The 19,203-nt window shown below is 43.1% G+C and overlaps 1 protein-coding gene across 5 annotated transcripts in view; it reads right to left on the bottom strand.

The window, feature by feature from the left end:
- The window catches only part of KIAA1217, a 358,771-nt gene that overhangs the window by 222,371 nt on the left and 117,197 nt on the right, over positions 1 to 19,203 (bottom strand). The gene's annotated exons all lie outside the window — the stretch shown is intronic.

The following is a 19,203-nucleotide window of genomic DNA, read 5'->3' as shown; positions in this document are numbered from 1 at the left end:
CTAAGCAACCCTCAGCTCATAGGAGCAACTCAACAACCCAGCGGAGCTGACAGGACTCCTTTGCCTTCTGTTACCAAGTAGTGGAACGCTGTTTCTGGAATACCACTGCAGACCAAGAGAAACTAATACATAGGTGAAGATACGAATGCCAAAACAACTAGTGTCTCAGCTGACCTAGCCTCTTCTCTCTTAATCCACTTCAGGTCAGTCACACGCATGAAACCAGCATCTGGAAAATTATTTATTGAAATAAGTGTATTATGGGTAAGCGCCACAATACATTTCTGCTTCCTGGCTCAACATTTTTTATTTGGTAAACTAAAGATACCAGTTGCTTTGGCATCAAGGAGCATTTTAGAAAATGAAAGTAACTTTCATCCACCAGGACTAGTTTTGCAGATGAAATAATGGCGGGGTTTTAGTATAAATCACATTTTCTGTGATTTACTTTTTGTTATGTGCATATTCTGCCTATGCTAGATGCTCAAGGAACTTCAGAATAAAGCTATTATTATAAACATTGCAAAGGGCACAACACAGGCCCAATATTAAAATGCACACAGCAGATACACCCACTCTATCTCTGTCCTTCACAAATTTATTCGCAAGGTCTGAACGTTCATTGAATATTCTTAGAAACTTCAGCTGTACACACGTAGAAGCCCCCTTCAGATCCTCCTGCTCAACACAGGAAGGCTGGGAATGGAATGGGCATACCTGGTATGCCTGCCTCTTTTTCATCCCCAGTTTGATATTTACACATTATTTCTGAATGCCTGAAGAGGGCTAGAATGTTCTCCCCCAGCCCCTGCCATATATCACGGTCTGGATCAAGCTTGACTATAAAGTTTCAAGTGTGAAGGACCTATCCATTCTTAAGGAAATCAGCCCTGAGTGCTCACTGGAAGGACAGATCCTGAAGCTGAGACTCCAATACTTTGGCCACCTCATGAGAAAAGAAGACTCCCTGGAAAAGACCCTGATGTTGGGAAAGATGGAGGGCACAAGGAGAAGGGGACAACAGAGGAAGAGATGGTTGGATAGTGTTCTCGAAGCTACCAGCATGAGTTTGACCAAACTGTGGGAGGCAGTGGAAGACAGGAGTGCCTGGCATGCTCTGGTCCATGGGGTCATGAAGTGTCGGACATGACTAAACAACAACAACAGTGAAGGACTGTTCTGTGAGAAGGTAAAAATCTTCCCGGTTCCTGCTGTTGGAAGGAATCACATCTAGAAAGAGGAATATGCTATCTTAGATCCTGAATGTAAAAACCTTCCATCAAGGATTTCCCCGTATCTACAGTGTATTAATAATCTCTTCATTTTATGTCTTGTAACAACCTAATATTTTTCACAGGAGTCCTGAAGCCAAATAATTATGTGAGAAAGTCAGACCACATTTCATTATTAAACAGTGAGATTGGAGTCCTTGGGATTTGAAAAGAGGGAAATGGGGGAGAGCTCAGGCCGCCAAAAGCCCAAGCAACACAAACACAAATAAACAGCACCTAAAATTTATTGCTTCTTACATGTTCAGCAGAAGCCATTTCCAGGGCAAGGGGAAGATGGAGAGGATATCTGTCATATAATCCAAAGGTTTAATATTATGGAAAATGCTTTCCTTCCTCATGTATCTGAGATATAGAGTGGCCAATTTTAAATGTATATATAACAAGGCAGTGAACAGAGGCAGAAGCGGAGGAAAGTACAGAATGAATAAGAGAAGGACTCAGAAAAAAAATTCTAAATCCATTTTTAGGAGGAGTGAGAAAGGGGGACCCTGACCCTGTTGATTCTCTTTGATGTCTCAGCAGCTTCCAACAACATCAACCTTAGTGGTCTTCTGTCTCAGCTGAGTATCTGGGGACACTGTAATGTGGTGGTCCCCCCTCTGCTTCAGTGGTCAACTCCAGAAAGTGATTATTGAGGAGCACTGCTTAGCTGCATGGGTTCTCCAGCATGGAGACCCCCAAGAGTCAGATCTGCCCCCCACATTGCTTAACCTACATATGAAAATGTTGAGGGGCGGGGTCATACGGAGTTTTGGAGTGCATTGTCATCAGTATGCTGATGACAGGCGGCTCTATTTCTCCTTTTCATTTTCTGCAGGTGAGGCAGTAGATGTGCTGGATTGTGATCATGGACAGCTTGAGAGGCAAAACAAACACACAAAAAACCACCTGAGACTTAATCCAGACAAAATAGAGATGCTGCTAGTGGGTGGTCCCTCTGTTGAGCTGAGTGGTGTGAAGCCTGCTCTAGATGGGGTCACACTCCCTCTGAAGGAGCAAGTTCATAGCTTGGGGGTTTTCCTGGCTTCTTTACTATCACTTAATACACAGGTGGCATTGAGGGCAGAGAGTGCCTTGAAGCAGTTTAGCCTGTTGGTCAGGGGCAGAATTATTGGCATACACTGTATTAGGGCACGGTGCAGCTGAGGGCCCTCCCCAAGTTATTAGCATGTATATTGTTAACTGAAAGGATAACTTTGAAACATGAACATGAACAACTGCCGCTGTTGAATTCTAGTATTTTAGTTTGTTGTGCTGTTTCCACTAGAAGTGTCAGAGTCTCCGCCTCCCCATCTGTCCCAAGGATCCAATCAGGAGGGCCCTCACAGGACGACTGAGAGGCTACCCACCCTGTCTTTAAAGGTAAAGGTAAAGGGACCCATGACTGTTAGGTCCAGTTGCGGACGACTCTGGGGTTGCGGCGTTCATCTCGGTTTATTGGCCGAGGGAGCCGGCGTACAGCTTCCGGGTCATGTGGCCAGCATGACTAAGCCGCTTCTGGCGAACCAGAGCAGCGAACGGAAATGCCGTTTACCTTCCCGCCGGAGCGGTACCTATTTATCTACTTGCACTTTGACGTGCTTTGGAATTGCTAGGTTGGCAGGAGCAGGGACCGAGCAACGGGAGCTCACCCGATCACGGGGATTTGAACCACCGACCTTCTGATCGGCAAGCCCTAGGCTCTGTGGTTTAACCCACAGCACCACCCTGTCTTTATCCAGTTGCAAATAACTTCAAGGCAGGTCTATTGCTTAATTTAGGTCAAAAACCCTAATTAAACATACAGCTTCCTCCCCTCCTCACTGACAGCAGCGGATCAAATTCTGCAGGGGCTTCTCTGCACCACACAGGCTCAGTGCCTCTGCTCAACAGGTGTTCAGTGTTATGGCTGCTGCTTTGTAAGAGATCCAGTATCGTGTAGCACTTAAGAGTGTTTGACTAAGATGTGAGAGACCAAGGTTCAACTCTTTACACAGACACAAAGCTTGCTGGGTGACTTTGGCCCAGTCACTCACTCTCAGACTAATATACTTCACAGGGTTGTTTGGAGGATAGGAATGGCTAGAGAGGTAAGTATGCCACCCTGGAACCTCCAATCTTTCCGTAGTGGACCCCAGGTCTCCTGCTCCTTCCTACCATTCTCATAAACCTAAGAGAGTTTTATTTTTTACTTTTCTTATAGGGGAACTGGGTGCACTCAGGGGTGCCAACTTGAATAAAATATTGGGGGGTTAAGCCCTGTGCTGTGCAATCAATCACATGACACAGTGCACACACCATTTGAAGGGCAATGCACTTTAACTTTGGGGGGGGGGACAGCCCCCTCAAATATTTCATGGGGAAGGCAAAGGGATCTTGGCCCCTAGGAGTTGACTCCTATGAGTGCAATGCAGTGCAATGCTGGTAAAATTGCAGCCAACAATCACCTTAATTTCTTAATTTCTAAGAGGGGGTGCGCGCGCACGCAGAGAGAGAGAGAGAGAGAGAGAGAGAGAGAGAGAGAGATAAGGAAATTTTATGCAACTTTTTTGTCATGGCCCTGCATTCTGAGCCCTTTAATGACCCAGCAATGTCCCTTATTTAAGCCATTTTGTTTAGTGCTCTCACATCTTAGTAGGATTTTAAAAGTAGTTCACAGAAACAAACAAACACACTCTTGCAGAACCAAAGCGAGAATGCAAAATACTGCTTAGGGTGCAAGCTAGATTGAAAAGTCGCTTCTAACAGAACCCTTTCATTCTCATTTCAGCTATGAATTGCTGCCATCAAAGTGGGGGGCTGGAGGTTTGTATTATGTAGGACAGCTCTAAATCTAGATGTTGTTTTTCAAATCATGTCATAAAAATAATCAGCCCAGCTACTCATACCAATCATTTCAAAAAATAAAATAAAATAAAATAAATTATACAGGAAGCTATTCTCGTGCTTTCCATTTCCATTCACTATACTAATAGGACAGCATTAAAGTTTATGTGGCCCATAAGTTGCTCAAAAATACATTTTGCTCCAGATAGCTACCATAAAAGTAATTACTGTTATAAACATACAGTAGTCTCGCATTTGGCAAGCATCCGGATTTTATGTGAAAATTATCAGAATGCCAGATGCAGGTTGGTGGTGAGGGGGAAGGCTTCTGACTGTAAGGGGGGGGGGATCAACATCTTCATCTGAAGACTTTTGGTAATTATTCCTCCCATAATATTGCTTGCTTTTCCAAGTGGCTTTACAATTATGCATCTCAAACTATCTTCACCAACAGATAAGGATTGGTGAATTGGCTGCCATTTTTGGTTTCTCTCAGTTTCTCTTATTTTCTATCTTAAGTTCCTTTCTTCCCAATTCGACATCAGTTTACACTTTTTATATTTAAAGAAAAGTTCCTAACAGACACGTTTTTCTATGCAATTTTGCCTAATTACACTTTTTGTTTTCAAAACCACAGTCCCTAAAATGATGCATTTTTGTATATATTTTTGGCCAATATCTGCATTGTATGCACATTTTACGCTAACATATGCATTTTTGTACATACTATGGAGGGGGAGACTACATTGCAAAATTCGGGGAAACACAAATTTCATAGAAGCCTGTGCTTCGGTTCACGTTTCAGAAAGTGCGAGTTAGGTAGCTTTGCCTTTAAATGAGAATTGAATCATATTCCTACCTCATCCCTACCAGCTGGGAGGGGCAGGAAGGAGAAAAGAAAGGATTGGTAATATATCTTTATCTTAGCAATGCTCAGAATACACAACTTTCTGCAGGTGTGGTTCTGAAAGGTAATAAGTCATTCTTGACTAGACTTCCAAAAATGTCATTCTTGACTAGACTTCCAAAAATGTGAGGTGAAAGTCTGCTTGGTTGATCTTGCAAGAATGAAGCAAGTTTACAAGCATACAAAAGGGGAAATATAAACCTCTCCAGTGCTCTGACTGAATGAGAAATCTGGAGAGAATAACAATAATACATTTTGGAATGTCAAGTAGAGCATAGGGACACTTTAACCAGCAGTTTATGTATAATCTAAAACATTCTGCTTTAGTAGCCAAATGCACACTAGCATGAACAAATTCAAGTTTATTCTTGCAAGAGGAGGAGGAGGAGGAGGAAGAAGAGGGGAAGGCGAAAGGAGAATAGTCAGACCTCAGTCATTGGATGTTTGCCTGGTTTTCACTCTTGGAACCCATCAGAGCACTTGAGACAGCTGTTAGGAAATGGGACATATTATTCTAAAATGCTTGATTTGGAGCTGCCCTTGAAGGCAGTCCAGAAATGTCTGATGGTGCAGAATGCTGAAGCCCAGCTGTTAACAGATACAAATTGAAATATTCACATTCTACCTACTCTTTGTGACACTTGTTGCTACCAGTCTGCTCCCGAGCTTAACCCAATGTACTGGTTTTGATCTCACACAGTGCAATTCTGTATGTAGCTACTTATAAGTAAGTCCTGCAGAGTTCAATGGGGCCTACTCCCAGGTAAGCAGGTATAGGGTTGCATCATGAAGTAGTGGTGCATATCCTGATTAAGACTAGGTTCAACCATCCCTGAACACTGGCCATTCCGGCTGGAAATTAGGGGAACTGCAGTCCAACAACAAGTGGGGAACTAAGGTTGGGGAAGGGTAATGTCTCCTCCCATATGACCTCCACATTTCTGAGACCCTACAACAGATGAGCTAAAAACACCTCAGATCGTGAAGCTGAGACTCTAATACTTTGGCCACCTCATGAAAAGAGAAGACTCCCTGGAAAAGACCCTGATGTTGGGAAAGATTGAGGGCACAAGGAGAAGGGGACAACAGAGGACGAGATGGTTGGATAATGTTCTTGAAGCTACCAGCATGAGTTTGACCAAACTGCGGGAGGCAGTGGAAGACAGGAGTGCCTGGCGTGCTCTGGTCCATGGGGTCACGAAGAGTCAGACACGACTAAACGACAACAACATGTGGGGGCTAATTTATGTGGGCCATTCCTGTTGGAATGCCCTCCTGTAGGATTCCTCTCTGAGGGGTTTCCTCTCTGTCATCCTTTCAGAAGTGGGTTATAATCCATACTTCCTGCTGCTCTTTTTTGCACACTGAGTCTGCTAACATGCCTTTCCTACTTTGATGGTCGGTTATTTCTGTTTTCATTGTTGTTCAGATACCAGTATGAAAAGCATACAAAAGATAAAATAAGCACTCAAGGTTGTTTGGCTGCAGCTCAGCCCTACATTCTTTGCAAAAACCTTTTATGTACCAAAGTGAGGGTTCCAGAAGGAGCCCGTAGGGTTTCATGTATTTTATTCCAGTTTCCTCTGTTTCATAATTGGGGTGGCAGTCATCAAACTCCCATGAGTCATGGCCTCTGATGGATGCCGTTTGTTTATTTATTACCCACAAGACTCATTGTGATCAAGAGTATTTTAAACTACTACACCCAATGCATCCTGCTTGGCTGAGAGTTGCCCCTGAAGACAATCCAGAAATATTATACTACTGCGGGTTCTGGAGCTCTGTAAGTAAAAAATCAATGGCACCTACCAACAAATAGAAATGTGATTGCACTTTCTGGTCAGTGCATCACACAATCCAGCCTTGTTCATGCCCCACCTCCAGGATACCGCCTAATTTTATATACTGTGAACAGGGTGAGGGAGCATTCTGATTCCGCATTACACACTGCAGAGGGGCTGGTTTCATAAGGTGCTTTTGATACAACATATTTTTGGGTTGTAGTGTTCTTCTCCCTCATTAGGACACATGGGTACACAGGAACCTGACAATTCCCAGAGGACAGTCTTCTTTAGACTGTGCCATATGTTGAGCTGAGGCAGCAATTTTTTACCTAGCACACCAGTTAAAGTGAATTGCCCTCATTGTTAATATCAAGGCTGCTTGGTTTCTCTTTGTGCATACTTTTTTTATATAAAATCATTTTCCCCTGAAAATTTTTGTGTTGGGAAACAGAACAAACCATAGGACACAAACCAGTGTTACAAAACAATGGTACAGGAATGATACGGGATAGACAGTAAAACACAGAGGTGGATAATAGGCGAGTGAGATAATTGAAGGAAATCTAGTGCTAGTTTTCTAGAAAAAGAGGTGCCAGAACTACAATGAAAGCCTCCCTCTTTCTCATATAATGGGCACCCACCTGAGAGGTGCCAGAACTGAGTTCTGGTGAGTTGCCCCTGAAAAAAAGGCCTGAGGAAATCCACAGGAGTATAAAGCTAAAGGCCAAAAATGCTTTGGAATTATTGAGACTCTTGAAGAAGAACCCCATCCTGCTATCAAGTTACATATACAAGAAAAGGGTATCAGGTAACTGTATTTATTTATTTATTTATTTACATTTAACTCCTCTAGCCAGTCTAATACCCTCAAATCACTTTCCCCACCATAAGCAAAGTTCAAACTCTATTCCATCAGGCCTGGAACGTAAAGTCTATGTGAAGTCTCCCATGTTCCATAATCTCTATATGAGCAGCCATAAGTGAAAAAAAGGGGGGGCAAGTCCTTGTACACAACATTTTGGACTGTATTAGGAAAATTGACAATAAAGCTAACTTGGGACTTTTGGAATACTTTGTTGCACAATGGCAGAGATTTCCTGGAACAATCTCATCCAGAACACTTGTACAACTGGACACTCCCACCACATGTGGAGGGATCCCCCCCAATTCCCCACTGCTTCTTCAGTAGACATAGACATGGAGCTAAGAATTTAAACAATATGGAAACCACCCCATTCAGATTACTAGAAGACTTCACACACAGTTGATCAAAAAAGGTAAGAGATCTCAATTCCCTCACCTTTCAAAGGTAAGCTTTACAGGACAATTGGATTTGATACAATGGAAACCAAGTGGTTCATACATAACTCGATTTTTGCCTGGGTACGTCCAGTTCCTGTGCCCAGCCTTTGTCAAACAGAGCACAAACATGATAAACACTCTTTGCAGCCCAATGAGCATTTGTCTGGATATTGAATTCTTCATAAAAGAGAGGTTGGCAAAGGAAAGCTGTTAGTGGGGATTCAGATAGAGCTAAGAAATGTGGCCATGTTTTCCACACATTCATCTTGGTCAACAACAAAGAATTAGTAATATGACCCCTTTTTTTTTTTTCATTTTTCAACTTCAAAAAAGGAAGCGCTCTGTTATACTGGGGATTGTCAACTTCATTGTCATTATGCACTACGGGAATTAATCGCTTGATTTGAAAGGACGCATAACAGCATGGTAAATTTGGGACCCAGCAGGTTACCCAGATCTGCAATTTAAGCTGATATATATTATTGATACTCTTAACATTAAAGGAGAAAGAGAGAGCGAACCTTTAACATTTAAAAAGATTTGTTGATAATTATTTTAACTGTCTGACTGCAGCCATCCAACAAAATTTTACTAAAATCCTCCTCTGGTCCACTAGCTACAAAATATTTTAAACTGCCTTATGTTTTAAGTCATAAAATATCAAAGCATGTCCCTCGTGTCCGTTTTTCAGACATAAACCATAAGCATAACTCTGCAAATGCGTCCCAGGAGTAAAATGTCTCATGTTTAAAGCAGAAATCATGTTTACTTCTAGAATATACAAGCTTTAACCTGTCCATGGCTTTATAAGAAAAATAAATTACAACACCCTGTATCATAAAGTTTCAGTAACAAAATTTAGGACAAGAATATATTAATAAAATTGAACACAGTAGCAATAAAAGTGGATTAGGTTTGAATGCTGTTGCATGATGGTTTTGCTCGTTACAGGATTATCTTTACATAATGCCCTAGAAGCAAAAGCACTACTTGGTAAACCAAAATATTCTGTCCCTTACTCTTTTATAGAAACATTGGGGCATGATCCAGAATTCCAGCCAAACATATAGCACTGTCCTGTGTGTGTCTCAAATCCTATTTCAAGCCCCAGGCGCAATGGAGTGTAACAACTATTTCCTGGTCACAAATCCTTTCTGGGGAAGGAGATTGAGAGAACATAAGAATAGACTGCTGGATCAGGCCAATGGCCCATCTAGTCCAGCATCCTGTTCTCACAGCGGCCAACCAGATGCCCATGAGAAACTTGCAAGCAGGGCCTCAGTACAAGATCACTGTCCCCTTTTACAATTTCCAGCAACTGGTATTTTACAATTTCCAGCAACTGGTATTCAGGAACATTATTGCTTCCAACTGCGGAGACAGAGCACAGCCATGACAGCTAGGAGCCACTGAGAGCCCTCTCCTGGAATTTTTCTAGTCCTCCATTAAGGCATCTAGGTTGGTAGCCATCACTGCCTCCTGTGGGAGTAAGTTTAACTATGGGCTGCATGAAAAAGCACTTTCTTTTATCTGTACTGAATTGTCCAACATTCAGCTTCATTGATGCCTGGGCCCCGTCAATATTCCACGGCAACATGCGCATGCAGTGTGCACACACTGTGTGCCGTACTTGTGTCTTGTGGCATGCGCGTGACGCATGGGCATGTTGTTTGTGTGATGTGTGCACATTGCATGGCGCCGGCCCCCTCAATCGTGGAGGAAAGCCGGCACACCTGTGTGGGTGTGTACCTCAATGGAGCATCCTACTTCCTTTCTGCCCCTCGGGACCACCACTTCGCTTCCGCCTCTTTGTTCACCTCCACCTTAAACTTAGCTTCTGCTTTACCAGTGGGCTACTAGTGGGGCTGGGCATGACCCAATGAGCTCACTGTTTTGTGAAAGTCTGGTGTAATGAGAAACTTGCATCCCCAAAATAAAAAATGGCACAGCTAAACAAAAACCTGTGCCCGTGCTCCCAGTGGGGCATGGAAACACTAACTGAGGTAAGTGAGCTAAGAACATGGATGTGTACTACCTGCAAAGTATACAGCCACCCATGGATGTGGATAGCAGCAACATTGCTGCTGCTTCAACTATTGGTGTAGCATGCAGGTATGGAAACTGAAAAGTGATGTGTACCAAAGTGTTGGGCAGGGGGAATGTAATCTTGGATTTATTTATTTTTAAAGTAGCTTTCTAAGTTCCTATCTTTCTTCCTCCCCTCCCCTAACTGCCCATTCCTTCCTCCAGGGTCCTGCTCCTGGGAAATCTGGATCCAATCCATGATGCCGGCTTCCAAAACTCCACCTGTGTTTATTAAGGCCTCCAACACAAACACATCTTATTTGACACAATTTACAACGTGCCTTTTTGTAAAAAGATCACACGAGTCACGTTGGTTACTGAATGCATGCATACATAGGGCCAAATTATATGATAGGTTAAATGTGTGAAAGCATCAAACCTATCTGGTGGTGTTTAATGGAAGCTACCAGGCATGCATATGTCACAATTGGAACTGTGTTATACAGGGAAGAGAGGGTTCAGTCCTTCCTACTCATACTGTTGTGGACGTGATAAAAAACTGCTCTCTAAATGCTGTTATTTGATTCTGGAGAAAAGGTGCCACTGCAGTCAGTAGCATGTTTAATCACACATTTAATGGGACATATAATTTGGCCCTTATTAAGCTGGGCAGTGGTATCTCCTTGCACAGCAAAGCAACTTCTTTTGCTTCACATATAATTATTTCAACACATTGGTGGCAATCCTGTACTATAAGCAGCAGTAGACAAACTAGAATCCCTACACGCATGCCTGACTTTTCAGCACTTAATTGCTGCATGCTCAGCTCAGTAAACCAGAGCCAAAACCAAAAGCATGAGGGTGTCTATGTGTGTGTGCATTCACATGTATTCCAGAGAGACACTTGACTTTCAGCACACTTACCAAAACCATGGGCAGTCTAGGACCTGTTCATACCCTCAGCTTAGTTTCCATCTGATGTATTTAGCAAATATAGAACACACACATCTGTGTTGGAATGTACAAGTAATTCCATTACAGCGTAATGTAACCTATGGTATAAAAATCTTTAAATCACACCAGCTTGAATCTACTTCCTATGCATTATTCCAGTTCACTTCCAAGTATCAGGAACATTTCATAGATACAGAGATCAGCGTTCGAAACTCCCATTGTTCTAGGTGCCTTAAAACTGCACACTTCTCCGTTCTGAAGCTTTAATCCACGCTCCTTGCCCAACATGTTCTTCTGTGTCACAACTATATTTTGAAATACATGGACATGAGCAATAATCCTTACCAGTTATCAAATAGAAGAGGCAGCTTCTAGGACTTCTTGAACTTCTAGGGCTTGGTTTTTTTAAATGCTACAGTGTTGTACTGGGATCACAGGAAGTTTTTGTGCAGATGTGCCCCAAATTGTGCAAAAGCTTCAGCCCCAGTTGGGGACATCCAGAGAACATTTAAGGGTTGAACTAAACCCAGCATTAAAACTCTGCTCCAGTGTACACAGAGGGGGAATCAGAAATTCTATGCTCTAGCCAGGGTTGCCTAGAAACAAACAAACACCATGCCAGTTTTACTACTTTTAAGCTTTTAAGAGTTTTCTCCATCTTGAAGCCTCTAGCCCAACAAGAAACAGCTGTCTATGTGCTTCTAATGAATGTGGGGACTCTTGATGGCAACAGGTTCAGCAGGAAAGCATTGGGTGGGTAGAAGGCTATTGTTTCAGGTCAGCATTAAACCTACGATCTGAGGCCATTTTACATTTAGCTCCATGATACTGTCACTTACATCTAGGTGAGACCAGCATCTCAACCCATTTTGCATGCAAACCACCATCTTTAAAACTCCAGCACAGCCACTGATCACTTATCCTTCTAGGAAGGACACTGTGACATCGCTATCAGAGACTTGGGACTCAGCTATGCAGAGATTTTCACAGTGTTTGTGTGCAGATTTCACCTGAGTGCCCACTCATAACTATGGACATGCAAAACCTGCTACAGTCACATGTGCCCTTGGTGCTCAGTGCATAGTGGTATGTCACTGACCTCATCAACGTGGCTCTCCAACTTCCAGGTCACTGTAACCAAGAACCATATAGCAATCCTGTGCATGTTTATTTAGAAATATCCCCCCCCCCCAATATATTTCATATATGGCTCCTGACACTAAGCACAACAGGCATTTTCTAACTTTCTTCCCAAAGTAATTTTCTCAAATGCTTTGCCTTATGTGTACACACATGTGCAATGTTATGCAATGCATAACAGGAATCAATTCATGCTCTAAAAAACAAACACAGTACTCTGAATGCCAAAAGCACACACACAAACACACACACACCATTTGACTTTTAGCCACTGGGTGTGTGTGTTTTCTTTTTTCTTTCTACAGGAGCTTTAAGAGCAAATTTAAAACACCAGTCTGTACTAGCCATTGCTGTTCATCACAGAATATTATGTAGCACTAAAAACACTTGAGCTGCAACAGGTAGAAGCATGCCTCAGGAGCTTCATAAAAGTCATGTTCCCTAAAAGCATCACTTAATATTCTGTAAAACTCCGCACTGGGGAAAGGCCTGCAACTTTCTGATCATAAGGCAACATTTCAGGAGCTGCAAGAGGAGGCAATTTTTTAAGGCATTGTCTGAGCAGCTTTTTAAAAAAAAAATGGTAGAAAACACAACACAGATAAGAAAGGGGGGAACCGCAGTAAATTTCAACATTACTTTCTATCCCACAGTCAAATTACAAGTCCGCCTGGTGGGCAGATGGAGAGATGGATGGGTACTGCTACTAATGAGTATTTATTTTTACCTTGCTATTTCTCAAAACAAAGATTTTTAGCCTCTTTCTCATCTTCAAAGGGAATTGTCCATGTCAGCTGCCAAATATGCACATTTCGCTACAAGCAAGATCAGACATTTTAAGCTCCCCCCAAAAAGCAGTGTTTTGCCATTTGCTTCTCTGCCTGTCTTTTATGTGTCCCAGAAAGCCTTTGGTACAAACACACTGTCCATCTCACTAGGCAATATAAAGTGTCATCACCTCCCTTCTTCTTAATAACAAAAATCATGCAACAGGCAAGCCAGGGGGCGGGGGCGGGCGGGTACCACTGTTGAAAAACATCCTGTCCAGATTAGTAACAAAACCTATAAGCTTTTGATGTTCCGTGTGTGTGTGTGTGTGTGTGTGTGCATAAAGTGAACCTCTACAGTTTCAAGTTACAAAGTCTGTGATTTAACTGCTTGTAATGGACAGGGAAATTGGCTGCCATTTATGAAAGGAAAGGGTTCCTTTCCACCCCCATCCCCAGGTCACTAAAAGATGAGGGGGAAATCATTTAGGAGACGGATGCTCTTATTTCATAACGCCCTGCAAATCCAGCCTTAGGATTCATAATACAACTGAAGTCTCCACTTCCCACTGGTTATAAATTGCAGGGGGGAAACGCTGCCTATCACACTACAGTTTCTCAAGTATCTCGTTCAGGAGATCAGGAGATGTGTAAGAGTATTCATTATTCCACTACTTCGCCAAGCGTCTTTGCTCATTCCCTGCAGGTCTGCACCTTTCAAAATGCTTCTGTCTGTGGTATTTCTTTTCAGAGCTGGTTTGCTGGATTCGGAAGCTACAATTTTGCTCCACTGTGCAGAATGAGACAGTCCAGCAGAGAACGCCATGTACTTATTACCTTCCATCCTTTCCACATTATTTCACAATTTCACATCCCATTTTCAGCATCCGTTTATTCATAACCCATGAAGTTGTACAATGTGTAAGTTAAGAGTTCATTAAAAAATAAATAAAGCTGTGAAGAGTGATACATGCATTACTAACCCTTGTGGATCATTAACTTTTTCAGCCTGCAAGTCTTGGTTTAAACCACAGACAAAATACCTTTGCTATTACAAGATCTTATTAAGCACAGTTAGTGCACTGCCAACACAACATCAATCTTTTATCTCCCCGGTTTTCTTTACACTGTAATTGTGGCTGCACTATTAAAGGTAGTTTGCTTCGTTCCAAAAAACTCTAATCTGCCGGGCTCTTCATTTAAGAGAGAAAAACAGAGCTTTACCTTTCAGAACTGCAGCCCTCCGCAAAAGAAGTCTTTCTGTGGTTTGCACCTGCTGCTGTTGCTGCTGCTTAATCAGGTTCCCTTCACTGCCAGCTCTCAAAATCTTTTCACCTAAACTAATTTCCCTCATTTTGCCACTAAAGTCTTCTTTCCTAGACAAAGGCAGTCTAGATGCTGCGTTAGTAGACAGCGGTCTGGCTAAGCGAGAAGGTTTGGACATCGTGAATATGCAGGGATGTTACCTGATGATACACAGGGCAAGTATGCACAGAGCAAAACAAAAAAGCAATCCAAAATCTTTCTTCCTTTTTCAGCAGACTTCACCACTGTGAAGAATCTGTGCCGTGCAGCTGCATTTAAACTGCAGTGCCTCCTGATGGAACATGCTCTAAATAAAAGTCGCTGGGTGGCAGAGAGTAAGATTTACCAGACCTGTGGAATGTAAATGCATGTTGCGATACAAAAACAGACAACTGTTCTTCACTGGTGGAATTTCAAACCAATAGTGAGAAACAGATGCTCTGCCAGCAACAGTTACGTGGGGGGAGCATCTTCTGGCATGTAAAGACTTGCCGCTGGGCAGACATACAGTGCAATAAGGCTGCCTCACCTAGCAAGGTAAAATAGTGGAAATCACAATCCAGATGTGCAGTTTACATCTGAGCAAAGGGATCATTGTCACTACATTCAATATCCAGATGTCCATTTCAAACAAATGCATTCCTACTTTAGCGTTTTACCTTATCATGCTCCTAAAAGTTGGTTGCCCTGTTCTCTGGCATTTTCCTGGAGCCTGTAACATTTGCTCGATTCTACAGCTAAGCACGGGATGCGGGTGGCACTGTGGGTTAAACCACAGAGCCTAGGACTTGCCAATCAGAAGGTTGGTGGTTCGAATCCCTGCAGCGCGGTGAGCTCCCGTTGCTCAGTCCCTGCTCCTGCCAACCTAGCAGTTTGAAAGCACGTCAAGTGCAAGTAGATAAATAGGTACCACTCTGGCGGGAAGGTAAATGGCGTTTCCATGCGCTGCTCTGGTTTGCCAGAAGCAGCTTAGTCATGCTGGCCACATGACCCAGAAGCTGTATGCCGGCTCCCTCAGCCAATAAAGCGAGATGAGCGCTGCAACCCCAGAGTCGGCCACGACTGGACCTAATGGTCAGGGGTCCTTACCTTACAGCTAAGCACAATATTTGCTCTAAAGGAATGAAGCCATGAGGTCGTTAAAAAACCCCCAGCAGGCATTGGAATTGATAATAGATTTCATCCTGGCACAGCCCCACCTTTATAACTTGATCTTGTTCCTATAGTTTAAGGATAAAAAGAGCTAACCTTGGCATATGCAGGAGACAAGCAATCCGTTTAGCTCAGTATCTTGAGTGACAATAGCTCACTAGGTTTCATGCAATGAGATCTCTCAACCTTGTTATCTGAGATCCTTTTATATGGAGATTCAAAATATTGTTTGATGATGTAGCTAACTTGTAAATGGAAGAATTGCCATACTATATCAAAGGAAGGCCAAGGTAGTCTAAGAGCCAGCTTCCAACAATAGCTAGTCAGATGTCTCTGCAAACTCCCAAATAAGCATTCCCTTTTTGTCATCCCCAGGACCTGCTGTTCAGAGGTGTCCTACAAACACTGCGGTTCATGGGCACAGCTGGGGGGCAGCTGCCCCCCTAAACAAACAAAAATAGATAAAAATACATAGCTAACTGAGGTTCCGCTCCCCCTAACAAAAATGTTGGATGCACCCATGCTGGGGTTCCATTCAGCTGTGATGGCTACTGCGAGACGGATGAGAATATCCTCTGTTCATCAGCATGGCAAAGGTGATGGAACAGAAGAATGACAACTCTGGAAAAGCCATAAGAGGAGATTCTGCAATGGCAGTAGTTTTGATCCACATGCTAGGACAACCAGAGGCAGCCCGTCCCGTTCCTCCCATCTCTCAGAGGAGAATCTCCCCCCCCCTGACTTAACTGTGGTTCACGAATGATAACCACAGTTACCACAAATAAGGTTCCTGCTTAAATGTAAGAGGAAACCCTGGTTAAGGCTGGCAGGGGAAACGAAAGCCTGGAGAGGGGAATAGGGGTGCAAACCCATGGCTTCAAATATTCTATTGCTTAAAATTGCTGCTTCTTTTTGCTTTCCTTTGATGCTGATCCGCCACTACGGGTCACAGGTTCAGATAAATGTTTTAGGCTAGGGCTTCCCAAACAGTTGTCTGGGAGTTTCATTTGGGTGGTCCTCAATGCGTTTGTGAAGAGCAACAAAATTCAAATTGCAATGCAATAAAAATGCAATTAAAAATCGTACAGCATCTAGCACAGCACATTGCAAGTGTGTCAACAAGCAGAGAACCCATTAACTGGTCTGCCAAGACCCTCAAATTTTTCAAGTGGTACATGCAGGGGGGAAAACTGTGAATCACTGGTTTAGCCTATTGTAAACTCCACCACTGACGTCAATATGAAAGGAGTGGAATTATTCAGACTCATTGACAGTGGCAAAGTACTAGTCACAGAGTCATAGAACTGTAGTTCTAGGGGACACCAAAGGCCATCTACTCCAACCCACTGCAATGCAGTCACTCAAGGTATGGTCTTGCTGAAGCTAAGCAAGTCTGGGTTTCACCTAGGAGCCATATATCCACACCCTTGATTTCCATGACAGAAAAAAGGCAGGCTATACATATAGGAAAATTAAATCAAAAAATAAATTATCCACAGGCCGTTCAGTCCCATTAATTGCAGGATTCAGGTTTGGAACCCCCCCCCAAAAAAAAACCCCAACCACGTACTATGATCCTCCCTAGGTGGCTTTTGGAAAGCCTCCAGCTTTCAGCACAACCTACCTTACAGGGTTGTTGTGAGAGTAAAATGCTACTATGCACTCCTTCAAAAAGGGAGGATACAAGGTATAAGAACTAAAAGGATAAAGTCTTCTTTTGTCACAAGTGCCAAATGTGGAAAATCAGGATTAAACAGAACGCTTTTATTAGGTTCAACTGTTTACTTTCCAATAATGTTTATTAAATACTCCCGATGTGTTTTCACAGACTTCTTTTCTGTTGTTCTCCTCAAATAAAGGGTATATTAAGTCGGATGCTCAGTTCTGACTGACAGCATAAATGGCAGTGTTTTGATTGGGAAAAAATATTTAAGTCAGCCAAGTGCAGAACTCTATTGAGATTAATATTAGTTATCGCATACTTTCTGAAAATTCATGAGTCAATAAACGTGTTTTTCCAGTCTGAGAAAGCAACTCTCCCTGTTGCCACCGTAAACATTTGCATAACTGAAATCTGAAGTATTAGGCTGAAGGCTGACCTAATAATTTAAAAAGGAGTTCAAAATACTGTGGATTTGCTATGAGCTCTCATTTTGTACTAATGCCTGTCTTGAGCAGGCCAACAAATGGAATGCTGCTATGTCGGTCCTCTGCCCCATTTTGCCTGGCTGCTCCTAGGAGACAAACAGATGGGGCAGCAGGCAGATAGAGTATTACAGAATCACAGAGTTGGAGGATGCCCTGAGGATCATCTAGTCCAGCCCCCCGCAAGGCAGGAATATACAGGGATCGAACCAGGAGCCTTGGTATTATGAGAAGCAAAGCATCCTACAACCAAAAGCCCAGGTCAGGGAAATGTTCAGGCAACCAGCTATAGGGCACTTTGTTTCCTAACCAGAAGAGGCAGCTACAAAAATAGCAGCAACCAAGCAGGCAAGTATTGGACTACAACTCCTGATCACTGGCCATGCTGGCTATGGGGTCAAGGGAGTTGTGGTCCCAAACATCTGAAGGGCACCAGGAACTGGTCTAGACACAAGATGTTGCGATCGTCACTAGCGCAGATGGCTTTCAAAAGAATTAAGATACGTTCAAGACGGGGAGGAAATACTAGCCATAATAGCTAAATGGAGTACCCATCATTAGTAGGTTAGCAGATGTTGTGGATAGAGGATGACTTGTTTGTGAGATTCTTGGGCCATCTAGTTGTAAGAACCCAAGTGCTAGACTAGAAGGGCGTTTGGTCTGACCAAGTAACACAATTCTTATTCTCTTCCTGATTTGATGTGTTCTCTCTGACTCGCAGTTTACTGAATAGTCATAATGCCAAGTTGTCTCTAGGGTTAGAGGTGATCTCACTGCAGTGCTAAACCAGAAGGCCCAATATGACCATGTTCCAAACTATTACTTTAATTGCTGTTCCACCAGAAACAAGAAGCCTCTGATGGGCTGAGCAGTATTTCTAAAACCTGAAATAGCCAGGCCTTTTGTGAATCTTTAAAATATATTTGCCATCTTTTTCACCCACAAGGAGAGGTGCCAACTATTCCTGTGCTGCCTGGGGCTACCAAACAAATTGGCCATGGAGGCTGACTCCACGGGATGTTGTAGCCCAAGACAGGGAGAGGGCATCAGACTGGCAAAGGCGGCTGTGCAAGGAGGTCATCACACAAATGCAACCCCCAGCTTCCTTCTTTCTGAAATACGAACCTAGTATATTCTCTCTCTCTCTCTCTCTCTCTCTCACACACACACACACACACACAGAACCTTTTGGAACTTAAAATAGTTAAAGCTCTATTTCAAGCTGTCGAACTTGGCAGAATCTGCTGTATGGCTCCATCCTCTCATTAATGGGTCAAAAAGGCCAAGGGCAGCTGACAAGTCAGTTTCTGGACCCTGTAGTGGCTGGGGTTTGTGTTGTTGTTTTTCATTCACTGCTTCCCAAGCCTTGTCTCATTTTGTGATTAATTTCCCTTAGGAGATTAATGTTCCTCCCTGGCCCTGCCATACACATTCTGCTCCTGACTTCTTTACCACCACAGGTCTCTCCCCGCCGCCACCCCCCGAGCATCAGTCCCCCTTTCATCCGCTTTCGAGATTTCTAAAGCCATGATATTCTTTCCACAACTACACACAGACACACACACACACACGTCTGTCTGTCTGTCTGCCTGTCTGTGTGTCCCCAGACTCCACTAAACCTCCGA

Source organism: Podarcis melisellensis (assembly GCF_964234715.1).
Source record: "Podarcis melisellensis genome assembly, chromosome: 12".
NCBI classification, from domain to species: domain Eukaryota; kingdom Metazoa; phylum Chordata; class Lepidosauria; order Squamata; family Lacertidae; genus Podarcis; species Podarcis melisellensis.
This window is presented reverse-complemented; position numbering and strand designations above follow the sequence as displayed.